This window comes from Mandrillus leucophaeus, unplaced genomic scaffold, assembly GCF_000951045.1.
Source record: "Mandrillus leucophaeus isolate KB7577 unplaced genomic scaffold, Mleu.le_1.0 Scaffold67, whole genome shotgun sequence".
Taxonomy (NCBI): domain Eukaryota; kingdom Metazoa; phylum Chordata; class Mammalia; order Primates; family Cercopithecidae; genus Mandrillus; species Mandrillus leucophaeus.
The window spans coordinates 1,083,634-1,096,507 of record NW_012107252.1 but is presented as its reverse complement, the minus strand read 5'-3'; the positions used below and the strand labels follow the sequence as shown (position 1 = coordinate 1,096,507).

At 44.9% G+C, this 12,874-nt stretch overlaps 1 pseudogene; it reads right to left on the bottom strand.

Moving 5' to 3' along the window:
• Positions 1 to 7,474: 7,474 nt before the first annotated feature.
• LOC105555113 lies at positions 7,475 to 7,923 on the bottom strand (annotated as a pseudogene).
• Positions 7,924 to 12,874: the final 4,951 nt, after the last annotated feature.

Genomic DNA, 12,874 nt, shown 5'->3' with positions numbered 1-12,874 from the left:
TGGAGAAGAGAAAGTTGAAGTGTCACCCGAGGGGATATTCAGTTCATGAAATGCTTCCCTGTACTCCAGGTCCCTCATGTTATATTGACACTGCTGGTTTGCTTGTCTGTGTCTCAACCAGAATGAGAGGGGACAGGGGGCAGGGACTATGTCTATCAATATCTTATTCTCCTCTGTAGCTCCTGTGCTTAGCACAGAGTGGGCACCTAAGGAATGTTGAATTGAGAATGCACCATAGAATTTTAGAGCCCAAAGTAGCCTCGGAAATCACCAATTTCAATGGTTCTAAACTAATAGATGTGCTTGGGTTGGGGATTTGGGCAGTGGTGGTTGGGGGGAGAATAAGAAAAATGAGATGTATCTGGGAGGGATTTTTTTGAAATGCACCACTCCCAAACCCACCTGCCACTCTAGCCCTGACAACATATGTGGTACATCAAGACCCAATGAAAGTGAACGTTGTATTTTGGAAAGATTCACTGGTAACCCCCTCCCCAACCATGCGGAGAAACACTGCCCAATACTTACCCACCCAACTGCCCCACAACCCTTCCTGCTTCCAGGGTTCAGCTCAGTGCCTGGTGCAAAACAGGTGCCACCAGCAGTTGCTGAGTGAATGACTGTCACAAGAGAGATGTTTAGAAGAAGTAGTAATAATTTACCCAAGGCCACACACAGCCAGGTTATAAAGGATTATCATATATGCAAAACTCTTAGAACAATGGCATTTAGTAAATGCCATCCACGTGTGAGCTGTCATTAGAATTATTATTGCAGAGGAAATGCTGACCAACTTTTTTCAACACCTGCCTCTCCATTCCTAAAATCAGGGAAAAGCTGAATGCATTCATTTGTGAATGAGGACATTGGTCAGGACTTCCTGTTTATAGGTGTCCTTAAATAGTGGGACCAGCCCTCAGAGGAAGCTTGGGATTCCCTTGCTCCATCCTCTGCTGAAGTATTAAAATGTGATGGGCGCTCATCTTTCAAGGTTAAGATTAGATGCAGCTTTCGTGGAGCCAAAAAGTAGACTGGAGCTAAAAGCTTCCTAAGACCAGGAATCACACCACAACTCTATAATCTTCATTTGGAAATTGCATTACTACTATTGAATGCACTGAAATGGATGAAAGAAACAACAGCTCTATCTCATCTCTCCGTCTGTAGAACTGATCGTAATTACAGTTTATTTATTTGATGATAGATATAGTTTTGGTAGTATAGTGTGTCATTAAAAGCATGGATTCTGTGAGTGTACTAAATACCACTGAATTGTATGATTTAAGACGGCTAAAATGGTGAATTCATGTTATGTGGATTTACACATACACACACACACACACACACACACACACACATAAAGCGGCTGGATTCTAGAGCCAGATAGTTTGGGTTTGAATACTGGTTCTGTCACCTACAGGCTGTGTGACTTTGGGCAAGTTTCCCAACCTCTCTGTACTTCTGTTTCTTCATCTGTAAATGGGATAATAATAGCACTTACTTTCTGAGGCTGCTGTAAGGATTGAATGAGCTCATATATGCAGTACTCCTGGAGCTGTGGCATGTAGCAAATGCAATCCAAGCATGAGCTCTCGTTAGTATTAACATTGCAGATGACATTCCCACAGAGAGACGAGGCTGTTGTTAACTTTTGTTGCTTGTCTACAATGATATGCATTATTTAATAGATGAAGTGCAGATTGACAACTGAAGTTATCTTAGTTGTATGATATTGAGTCAGACTGTGCCTGTCTGTGAGAGAGAATAGTTTGTTTTCCTAGGCATCGTGTTAATATAAATGATTTCTTTTGCATTCCTGAATCACAGAATCTCAAACACTAGCAAAGGGCTCACTGCTTACCTCAGTCTGAATAGAGAAGAAACTGACTCGCCCAAGGTTACACAACTAGCTGTGGCCTGGTCTTCTAATTGCTAGAGCTGTGCTCTGTCTGCTCATCACCATAGCTACAATAACTCAGTGCATGGAAATGCATTTTGTTTTCACATCTGTAATCTTTAAAGTGAAATACACACACACACACGAATCAAGGTGCAGACAGTATTTCAATTTTGCAAGGAGTCATAGGCATTTAATTGGAATGTACCATGTTTTCCGTTTTGAAGGGAGGTGGTTAAGACTGCATTAATGTAACAGGATTCCTAGTTAAAAGTAACAGAAGCAAGCTCAGGCTAACTTGAACAGTCAAGGAATTTATTGGAAGGATATTGGGTAGCTTGAGAATTGAAATGGGGTTGGTGAACTATGCTCAGAAAATAACCACAACAAGAGGTCAGGGAGTGGCTGCCAAAGCCAAGGTCACCCCTCAGAATTGGTCTGGTAAGGATGCTGCCAGGCACAGCTGCCCCTGAACATGCAACGCCAAAGCCCCAGATCTTGCACAACACAGCAGCCAGTGGACTCTCATCTTTGGTGGCACAGCTGTTCTGTGTACTCTCACCTGCTCTCATCTGTGTCTTTGCATCACTCGTCATGATTCCAAGTCCCAGAAGGAGTATCTGGTTAGCTGGGCTGGGTTAGATGTCTGAGACCAAGTGTGGTTGGCCAGTGGGGGTGTGGGACAGGGCACAGAGAGAAAGTTCCTACCTATCACCAAGGTTTACAAAGGAGGACTCCTCCCATTTGGATTCTCCCCACACAGGAAGGTATTAGAATGCTGAGTAATTGAAAAAAAAAATGAACAAAAACATGAAAAATCCATGTCAATCAGGAAAATCTAGAAATGATGCCTAGCCCAGCAGCTTGCCTTTTGCCCTCTGGAGTCAGCATCCTCTACTCTGCCTGTTCTCCCCCTACTCCCTTCCATCCCCATCACCCCCCATGCAGGAGGAAACAGATGTTCCAAGCAGGACTACAAGGTCAAACGATTCTTTTACAGCTCTGTTAACTTCAGTCACTGCAGATTCACCCCTATAACCCACGAGCATCTTCCTACTCAATTAGAATAAAATTCAACCACTTTACTGTTTTTTTATTGTGATAAATTTGCATAACATAAAATTCACCATTTTGGTCATTTTAGAGTAAACAATTCAGTGGCATTTAGTATACTTACAAGGTTGTGTGACCATCACCATTGTTTTATTTCAGAACATTCTTACTATTCCCCAAATGAAACCCCCTACCTATTAAGCAGTCACCCTCCATTCCTGCCACTCCTTAGACCCTGGAAACTGTGAATCTGCATCCTGTCCCTATGGATGTGCCTATTCTGGAAATTTCACAGAAATGAAGTGATATAATATATAACTGCCTTCCTGGAATACCTACTCCTCCCCCTGCTACGGGCCCTCCACGGCCTCATCTCAGTGTAGGATGGGGAACCAGCACCCAGTTACTCAACCCTTCCCTGACGATGCCTCAGAAAGCAGAGGGAACCGCAGAAGAGAGAGGAATCTGAAAAACCATTGGAAAGACACTAACAATCCCCTGGGAGCTGTCCACCATAGAGGGAGAACACTGAGGAAGAACAGCACTTGGAATCAATGTATAGGGTGGTTTTCCGAGGCACAGGATTGCCCAGCAGGGACTCTACGGCAAATCAGTATATTTAAGCCCAGATTATAAGACCAGAGGCCCTCCCCTCTCTCCGCCCTCCACCCCAATCCACACTCCTGGCAACTTAACCAGAAAAAGCATAAGTTAGGGCTATGCTAACAGCCAAGATGGCTGTCTTAACTAGGGCAATGTTAAAATAACGTAACCAGGAGATGGTAAAGTAGAATAGCTTAAATTACATAGGGATGCATTTCTCTCGTACTTAACAATTCCAAAATGAGTGTTTTAGACTGGTGGGCAGCTCTGCTCCACATTGTCATCCAGGGACAAAGATTGACTGCAGAGCTGTTATCTTCAACACAGGGCTTCTAAGGTGTCTGTAGTGAGGGTTCAGTAGGCCAACTGGGATATGACACCATGCAAAGCTTGAGATCACCTGTAGGATTAGTATATACTTTAAACCAGCAGTCAGTATCTGGTCCTGTCTCCTTCACAGCATGAACTGTGGGGTAGGAAACATGGGGAAGCATTAGGAGTGACCCTTGTAACTATCACAGCTAATACTCCACTTAATAGAACTTTTGCTTTCCATCTTCATGATCTTGAGCCTGAATATTCCTAAAGGAGGAATGTTCCCACCAAGGAATTGGAAGCTGAGCCTGTCTTTGGCCATTTTGGAACTCACACCATTGAACCAACAGGAAGAGGAGGGATCACTATATTGGGTACCAAGAAGAAAGCGGGTTGCTGCCATGCAATAGGGCTGGGAAGACTATATTTTAAACTCAGGGGATTTCTGGGGTCACTTACCAGGACTTCCATGGACTTCCATGTCCAATAATGAAGGTCAGTGGGAAACTGACCACCCACTGCAGAGAGGAGTAGTAAGGGCTCAGCTATTTGGGGATGAAGGTTTGGATCTCAGACCTTCTCAAGATAAGGTGGTAAGTGTTTGGTAGAGGATAAAGTGATCACGGAATAAAAGGAAGCAGTGATTATTTGCTCCGGCCTCATGAAAGGCTACAGAAGGGAAGACCATAGCAACCATACTTATTTTTTATGCCAATTACCTCGTCCTCCCCTCCCCTTCTCCATACTATTTTATATGAAGAGTGCTGATGGTAGCCAACCTCAAAATTTAGGGTCCAGGTGAGAGTACACTTGAAATGATGTCACCAGTAATAATACAGTGGCTGATAACTTGTGTCTCCTTGTGTTTGGGATGGGATTCTCATTTAAATGAAGGGAAAAACTGGGACCTGGGTGGAAAATGGGGTGTTGTGGTTTGATTATTCTTTGTTCATGCTGCCATATCTGTTATCTACATCTGTCTTAGTTCTTTCCCCAGGCTGATCCCTATACACTATCATCCGGACTCCCTTGCTAGTGGGCTTTCTGTCTGAGTTAGTGGATGATATGTACTTGCAGGGTATTAGAGAATGGGAGGGAAGATAGGTCAAGGCAGTTTCTCCCACGGTCCTAGCCTTGAAGCTTCCCCTCTGGTAGAAGCCAGATCTTTGTCTGACTGCAGCTCCTGAGGGAGCCCCTCCTCCATGGTTGCCACTCTCCTGTTCACTTTACTTGTCTCTTCATTATTAGGGGTGGTAATGGTTCTCTGCTGCTGTTGGTATCTGGATGCCTCACCAGCTCTGCCCACATTTCTCTAAGTCCTCCCTTGATTGAGATCTCATTAAGTGGGGTGAGCTCTGTTTCCTGCTGGATCTGACTGATGTAGTGTCCTTTTCCTCCCCAAACTCCTGAGCTCCTCAAGAATGGGACTATTGTCCCAGTCATCTCTATATGCAAAGGTTATCTGGTCATAACATGTGAAATGATTCAATCACAACAGTGCTGAAGGTCTTTTCCCATGAATCTTGCAAAGCCAGAAGAGAGAACAAAGTTAACTAGCAGCATGCTAGTTAATTTCTTAATTTCTAACTATTTCTAGAAAAACCACCAGGATTCTTTCCATATTAACTCTTCCTTAAGGTCCCAGTAACTTCAGGTATGGCCCCAGTGTTCCAACACAATATCTGTCAGGGACCTAGATAATGCTTTTTCAAACTAGGAAGTTGATTAAACTGCATTTCCAAATGCATTATTTTTAAAAGGCTATGTATCCAGGAAGCCAGGTATGTGAAAACTTTCACACATAATTGCAAGTGCAGTGTATAAAACAATTTGCTCAAACCTTCAGGCTTCTAAGGTGCTTAATGCCTTTTATTAAGTGACTCTGCTCCACTAAATAACCATCCCCGGACTTCTTCCTTTAGGCCCTGTTGCTACAGATAAACTAATCTGTGCTTTGGAGTTGCCTAATATATCACCACTTCCAACTGATTGAAGGTGGTCAGGACTGGGAATGCAGACATGAGGGCATGATGCCAAGCTAAATATATAATCCATGGGTCAGATCTGGGATGGAAGAGAAGGCAGAGGAGGGTGATCTGGTAAGACTCATGTCAAAGAGTTTGGGTAGAAGAGGTCAGAATCTGAACAAGGGGTCCAAGGCCAACAAGGGGCATCAGCAAGAATGATGAAAGAGAGAAAGCAGGGCCACTTTGTAAGGTTCCTTTCCAGATTACTATCCTCTGCCCCCAACTATTCTCAGAGTATAGGAATAAGTGGCTGAAGTATAGGGGGCTAGCAGGGTAGGTGGAGATCAGGGTAACTCCTAGTACAGGCCAAAGATGAAGGATTTCTGTTTGCATTTCTAGTCTTAGCTTTCTTTTGTTGGGTTAAACTGGACAGTCCTACTATCCTTAGTGCTTACTGGTAAAAGACAATATATTTAAATTTTCATGAGTGTATTTACCCTTCAGAAAGACTCATAGGATGTGAGAACTAGCAGAATTCTTTTTTTTTTTTACATTTTATTAGACTTTTATTTAGCCTCATTATTAGAATATAAGGGAGATCACAGATTTGATGTATGAAACTATTTTTAAATTCACACTTAAATACATTATGATTAAAATGAATTCTCTTGAACCACCCAGTCATTTCGCTATCTTTTGCTGAGTAGATAATCTGTGCCAGTCATTGTGAAAAAGTCTTCATTTTAAGAAAAAAATTTAGTTAACAAAAAATTTAACAAGTTTAACTTAGCAAAATACACTCAAAAGGAAATCACAGTACAAAGAAAGTTTTAAGTCAAGGCCTCACCAATTCCTCCAGTATTGGTATTGTATCTCAATTTTCAAAACTTACTTTTAAAAAGCTTCAACTTAACCTAAAGGATCGTAAATGAAAATATAAATTAGAATGAACAAACATGAGAAACATTTATTTGAATCTGGGAGTTGGTGCCTTTGAGTTTTCCAAAAGAGCACATCTCCCCAATGTGTTCACTGTGATGTGGTGTAAAAGGTCCACGTGTAACATACTGAAAGTCAGCTAACTTCTCTCTGAAGTATACTAACAAAATGTTAATTGAGAAAAGCTGAAAATAGTTTTAGTTTACTCAATAACACATGCTAGAAAAAAATTTTGCATGAGAAAACACTGAAGAGGTATATATGTAGAGAGAGACAGGGTCTCACTCTGTTGCCCAGGCTGGAGTGCAGTGGTGCATCTTGGTTCACTGCAACCTCTGCCTCCTGGGTTCAAGTGATTCTTGTGCCTCAGCCTCCCGAGTAGCTGGGATTACAGGAGCCTGCCACCTCACCTGGCTAATTTTTGTATTTTTAGTAGAGAAGGGGTTTCACCATGCTGGCCAGGCTGGTTGTGAATTCCTGGCCTCAAGTGATCCACCCGCCTCGGCCTCCCGAAGTGCTGGGATTACAGGCCTGAGCCACTGCGCCTGGCCTAAAGAGGGGATTTTAAAATCCAGATTTCACAAACTCATGGTGCAAAATGGGTCCCACAGCTTCCTCCATTATGACTGCTCTTCACTGCTTGTTGGCGGCCTGTGAGAATTTGATTGAAATAACTCAAATGCTGCTAACAAAACAAGTGCTATTCACCCATGCTGTTCTGCCTGCTGTGGCCAGCCCCATCACAGCCGCTCACTGACTGGCTTTCCAGACAACTGTAGTTGGTCACGCCCATGCCTCGCATCCCCTGACTGCTGTAGGCCCCGTTGCTGGCCCCTGTTGTCAAATTCAGGAATAGTTCTATGTATCTGTGCCGCATGCTGACCCTGTCTCTGGAGGTAGCTGCTACTGCTTCTTCCTGAGTAGCAAACTCAACATCTGCTTCGCCCCTCACTTTTCCATCTGGGCCCATCTCAATGTGGACTCTCACCGGGTTGGGAGGAGAGAAGAGGTTGTAAATGTCTCTCTTGGTCGCTTTGTATGGCAGCCCCTCGTGCAGAGGCAGTGGCCGGTGGTGCTCTGCCCTGTGACCTCACTGTCGCTGTATTTGTGGTCATACATTCCGGAGAGACAGTAGCTGAGGTTCCCCCACTCGGTGCACCTCGGTGGTGCAGAGGCCGCCGTGCTCCTCGTGGCTCCGTATCCTGCGCCTGCCTGCTTCACGATGCCAGGGTAGGTCCCGGCGGCCCTGGGCTGGTCACAGGGGTCTGGGGCTGCACGGATATGAGCCTCAGGGGGACCTGAGTCCGACCTAACTTCCTCCTGGCCGCTCTTGAACACTTCCATGTCCCTGTGCCTTGTCCTCTCCTTGGGCGTTCCAAGAGCCTTCTCAGCTAACTCCTGCGAGGCCAACTCCTGCGATTTCCAACCCTGAGAAGAACCGAACGATTTCTTCTTTGTGCATCCAGACGCGAGTGCTCTGGAAGCCCTAGTTGTGGGAAGCCCTAGTTGGTGCTGCTGGCACTGTTGGGACTGCGGTGTTTCCTTCAACACCCAACCCACCTCGGTTCCGTGGGACTTGAACACCGCAATGCGCCAGTGTCCCATGCTTTCTCGGTCTTTTTCCAGGGCCATTTTTACGTCATCTCCTGATCCAAGTTCAACAAAAGCCTCACCACTCTGCCCACCCCTCTCTGGTGTGGATGAAATTCGCCTGCAGCCCAGCCTGGTGCAGTTGGAGAGGACGTCCTGCGCATCCTCAACAGAGCAGGGCCAGGGGGGGCCACGCAGCCTGACCACAAAGCCCTCCCCTCCCTCAGGGCTCAGCAGCATGGACTCTTGATGGGGTAGGTGTCAGGTGAGTGGGGTGTGGCTTTTTTTGTGGCACAGAGTCGGGTAGAACTGGTTTCTGTTGCTATCAAGCAAGCGTGGCTGGCAGCCGAGGGCCCCCAAATTCCACTGAAGCGCGACCACGCAGAGGGCTCCAGGGAATGTCCAGGTGCCTCTTTTTGTTCTCAACCTGCATCAGAAGTCCACGTGGACTGGGACGGATGCCTTCCCTGAGGTCTGAAGGCCCCGGCCTGATGCAGGTGTTTGGCTGAAAGCAGGGAACCCAGGCCCTTGGACCAGGTGACCATGTTCTCACGGCCTCCTCCCAGCACTCCAGCAGCCTCAGAGGTTATCCGTATTACTTTTATGTATGAAAAATGGAGGCCCAGAGAGATTGTTACTGTTAGAACTGTTTGTGGTATAGACAGAAAACTAAATTCCAACAATAAAGGGAATTGATTGGTTCACATAACTGAAGCGTATAGAGGTCTATTAGCTTCAGGTGTTGTTTGAACCAGTTGTTCACTGCCCAGCAGTATAACCAACATTCTGTTTCTTTCCCCATTCTGCTTTCCTCAGTATTCTTTCACTGCCTGGCAATCTCATCTCTATCCTAGTGGTCACACGTGGCTGCATTATCATTGATCTATCATCAATCTATCATTGATAGGATCTACAACAGGCAGAGGACTCTTTTCTTTGCCAGAAGCCCTTTGCAAGCGTGTTTCAAATCCCTTTGCTCTGATTGGGTTTCATGACTGCCCTTGAACTAACTTCTGTAGCCAGGTGGATGGGATAGAAACAATGGCTTTAAGACAATCAGGCCCAACTCCTAGAGTCTGGGGTCAGGTGAGCAACCATAATATCATATAGGTTAGAATGGAGAAAAGTGGTTTCCCAGATTTTTTTGGGGGGGTTCCAATGGTGGGAGAATAAAGAAATGGATACTGGGAAGACTGACAGCAGGTGTCCAAGGGCAATGTCTTATCCAAGGTCAAGCCACTGGTCATGGCTAAGCTGTGACTGAAATCCAGCTCTCCTCACTCAACGTTTGCAGATGGGTGGTTATATAATTCCATTTAAGGTACATGTTTCACAATAGCCATCCAAACAGAACCATGGATTTGCTTGCTTACATTCTGTTTGTTCTTCAACTATGATTAAAAATATATACTAAAACACACTTTGCCATTTAGTCACAGTGATGAAGACAATTGTCTGAGTTAACTAATTTTGTATCTTATTAAAGCATGAAGGATTTCAGGAGAAATTAAGATTTTAGAGAATGAGAACTATCATTTAAATAAGTGTCCTCCAGTCTTACTAGGGTCTTGGCAGTGTTCTGGAATGTTTTTCAGAAGAGGAATCAATTTTTTTGATAACCTATATGAGATGCCTCCAGCTCGGATTTTCATCTCTGTGATCAAAAGATTTGTTAATGTCCTATATTGAGATCCCTTTCTCTTACTCAGGAATTATGGAGGCAGAGAAACAGAAAAGAAGGCACAGACCTCGAGGAACTCTATGTTTGGTGGGAGAGGCAGATAACAAAGCAGGTAGGTGAAATACCATGACAGTGAGTGAGTGGGTGGGAAAATCAAGTGCCTTGAGAACACAGAGGAAGGCAGAATGTTGGGATCAGGGAAGAGCCAGGGAAGGCTTTCTCAAGTGAGCTGGATGGGAGCAGGGAGGGGTTCTATGGAGGGGGCTCATGAGTATTTAGGCATGAAACCTCGTAGATTATGTGAAACCCCAAATAATTCAGAAGGGCAGAGATGTAAGGGCAAGGTAAGGAGTAGGGCGAGAAGGTGCAGACAGGCAGCCTGGAACAGAGTAATGGAGGGTCTTGGGGCTTGTATTACGGAGCTTGGTGTCTTTCCTGTAGGTGATGGAATGCTTCTAATGAATTTTCAGTAAAGACATGGTTTGTGTCTTGGACACATTTCTATATCAGATTCTTTGGTTGAAGATAATTCTAATTAAGTTCCTACAGGGGAGTGCATTGGAGATATATGGGATCCTTCAGAAAACCCAATAAAAATCTGAAGAACCCAGGCTCTTAAGGAATTTCCCAGGACCTACATAGCAAGAATCAACTGCAAGTAAGTATCAGGGCCAACTGCCCCTAGCGTTATTCCACCTAGGATTCAAATTCCAAATGAAAGATGTCATAGTGCTCCAGCTTGGGGGCACACCTGGCCTGGGCCAGGTAAAGTCATCATCTTCACTGGCAGTCCCCCTAAGTCCGTATCTCATGGAGTGAGTTCCTGAAGGAAAATCAGCGTGATGTTACCCTAAGAAAGAGCTACGCTGGCTGAAGTAATGGGTGTCCACTTCAACAGCTGTGTGGAAACTAGATCCGAAGGGCACTAAAGACGATGGGAATTAAAAGTCAAAAGACAGTGGAGCTATGGACCAGGGCTGTGGTAATATTGCAGGATTTACGAACATTAATGAGATAAAAACTGGTGATTGATTTTGGCAGAAGGAAGAGGGCAGAATCAAGGATTATTCCCAGGTCCTAGAATGTGGTAGTAGATATTACTACTGGAGAGAAGATAGAGGATGGGGAAGAGGAGATGACAAATTGCTTATGACATGCCAAGTTTGAGAACTCTGTGGGACATCAGGTGGAGGCTAGAATTTGAAGCATAGTAACTGAACTGAACTCATAGGTATGGATGATATAACTTAGGAAGGATTCTGGAAGGAGCCACAGAAAAGATCAAAATAAGTTTTGAGCTTTGAAAAGATTAAAATAGATTTGCCAAGAAAATAAGATCAAAAGACAAAGAACAGAAGGAGGAGGGGAACCAGGAATGTGCGGGGTCATAGAAAGCCACAGGATAAAATTTCAAGGAGAGAGCAGATTTGAGCTCTGGTGCAGGCAGAAGCCACATTCTAGGGAGCTAATGTATAAGTGGGAGTGAAAACGTGTGGGCTACCCTTGCAAGAATTTTGGATGAGAAGGGCTGGTTAACTGCATGGTAACTTGGAAGGCATACAGTGTCAAGAGAGGTTTTTGTTTGTTTGTTTGTTTTGTTTTTAATTATTTGGTCATTTGGATTTTTGGTTTAAATTATCATTCACATGCCATAAAATTCACCCTTTTAAAGTATACAATTCTGTGGGTTTTTTTGTTATATTCACAAAGTTGTACGGTCATCATCATGGTGGTACATGTACCACCACAAAGTGGTACATCACCACTGTCTAATTCCTTAACATTTTAATCACCCCCCAAAGAGGCTTTGTACTCATTAAGCAGTCACTCCTCATTCCCCCCTCCTCCCAGTCCCTGGCAACCATTAGTCTACTGTCTCTATGGATTTGCCTATTTTGGACATTTCATATAAATAGAATCATACACTATGTGGGTTTTTGTGACTGGTTTCTTTCATTGAGCACTACAATGTTTTTAAGGTTCATCCATGTTGTAACATGTAACAGAATTCATTATTTTTTTATGGCAGAATACTATTCCATTGTATGGATGGACCAGAATTTGCTTATCCATTTGTCAATCGATGGACATTCAGTTGTTTCCTTTTTTGGCCTTCTGAATACGCTGCTATGAACATTTGTGTACAAGTTTTACTATAGACATGTTTCCAGTTCTCTTGAGTGGAACTGATTTTTGTTGGGCGAGACCTGATACTGTTTACAAGCTGAGGGTAGGGAGCTGGTGCGGCGGGAGAGGTGGGAGAGCCAGGGGATGGGGAGCAGGAGGGAGGGCTGGAGCAGAAGAGGCCACTTTCTTCAGCATCACTCACTTTCTGTTTGGCACAGCCCTAATGCGAGCTAATCTCACTTCACATCTTCTAGACCCTCTGCAAACACCTCATACTTGCTGACCAGGGAGCGAACCCAGCGCTTGAATAAAGCACTCCTAGACCCGGCAGAGCCAGGAACCGGTTGGCTGGCTCGTTTTCTGATGCAGATCACAGTTTTGGGGTCTCCTCTGGTTAGAGACTGGCCCATTCGGGTTTGGTTTTCTCCTGGATGTTCATTCACAGGTGAATAAGGTCAATTCACCGTGGAGTCTGCGTCTGAATCCTTGTTTCTTAGGTCATCCTGGGGTCCCAGCTGCCCGGGATGAAAAAACGATACCCAGGTACCAGGGGTTGGGGATCAGGAACGCCCGCGCTCAGCGTAACCGCTACCCTCCCCCGCCACCGCGCACGCGCCGCTTCCCTGCCAAGGAAGGGGCGGGGAGTGGGCGGGGCGGGCACCTTTGGGGCCAATTGGAAGCGAGCATCCCCGCCCTCCGAGC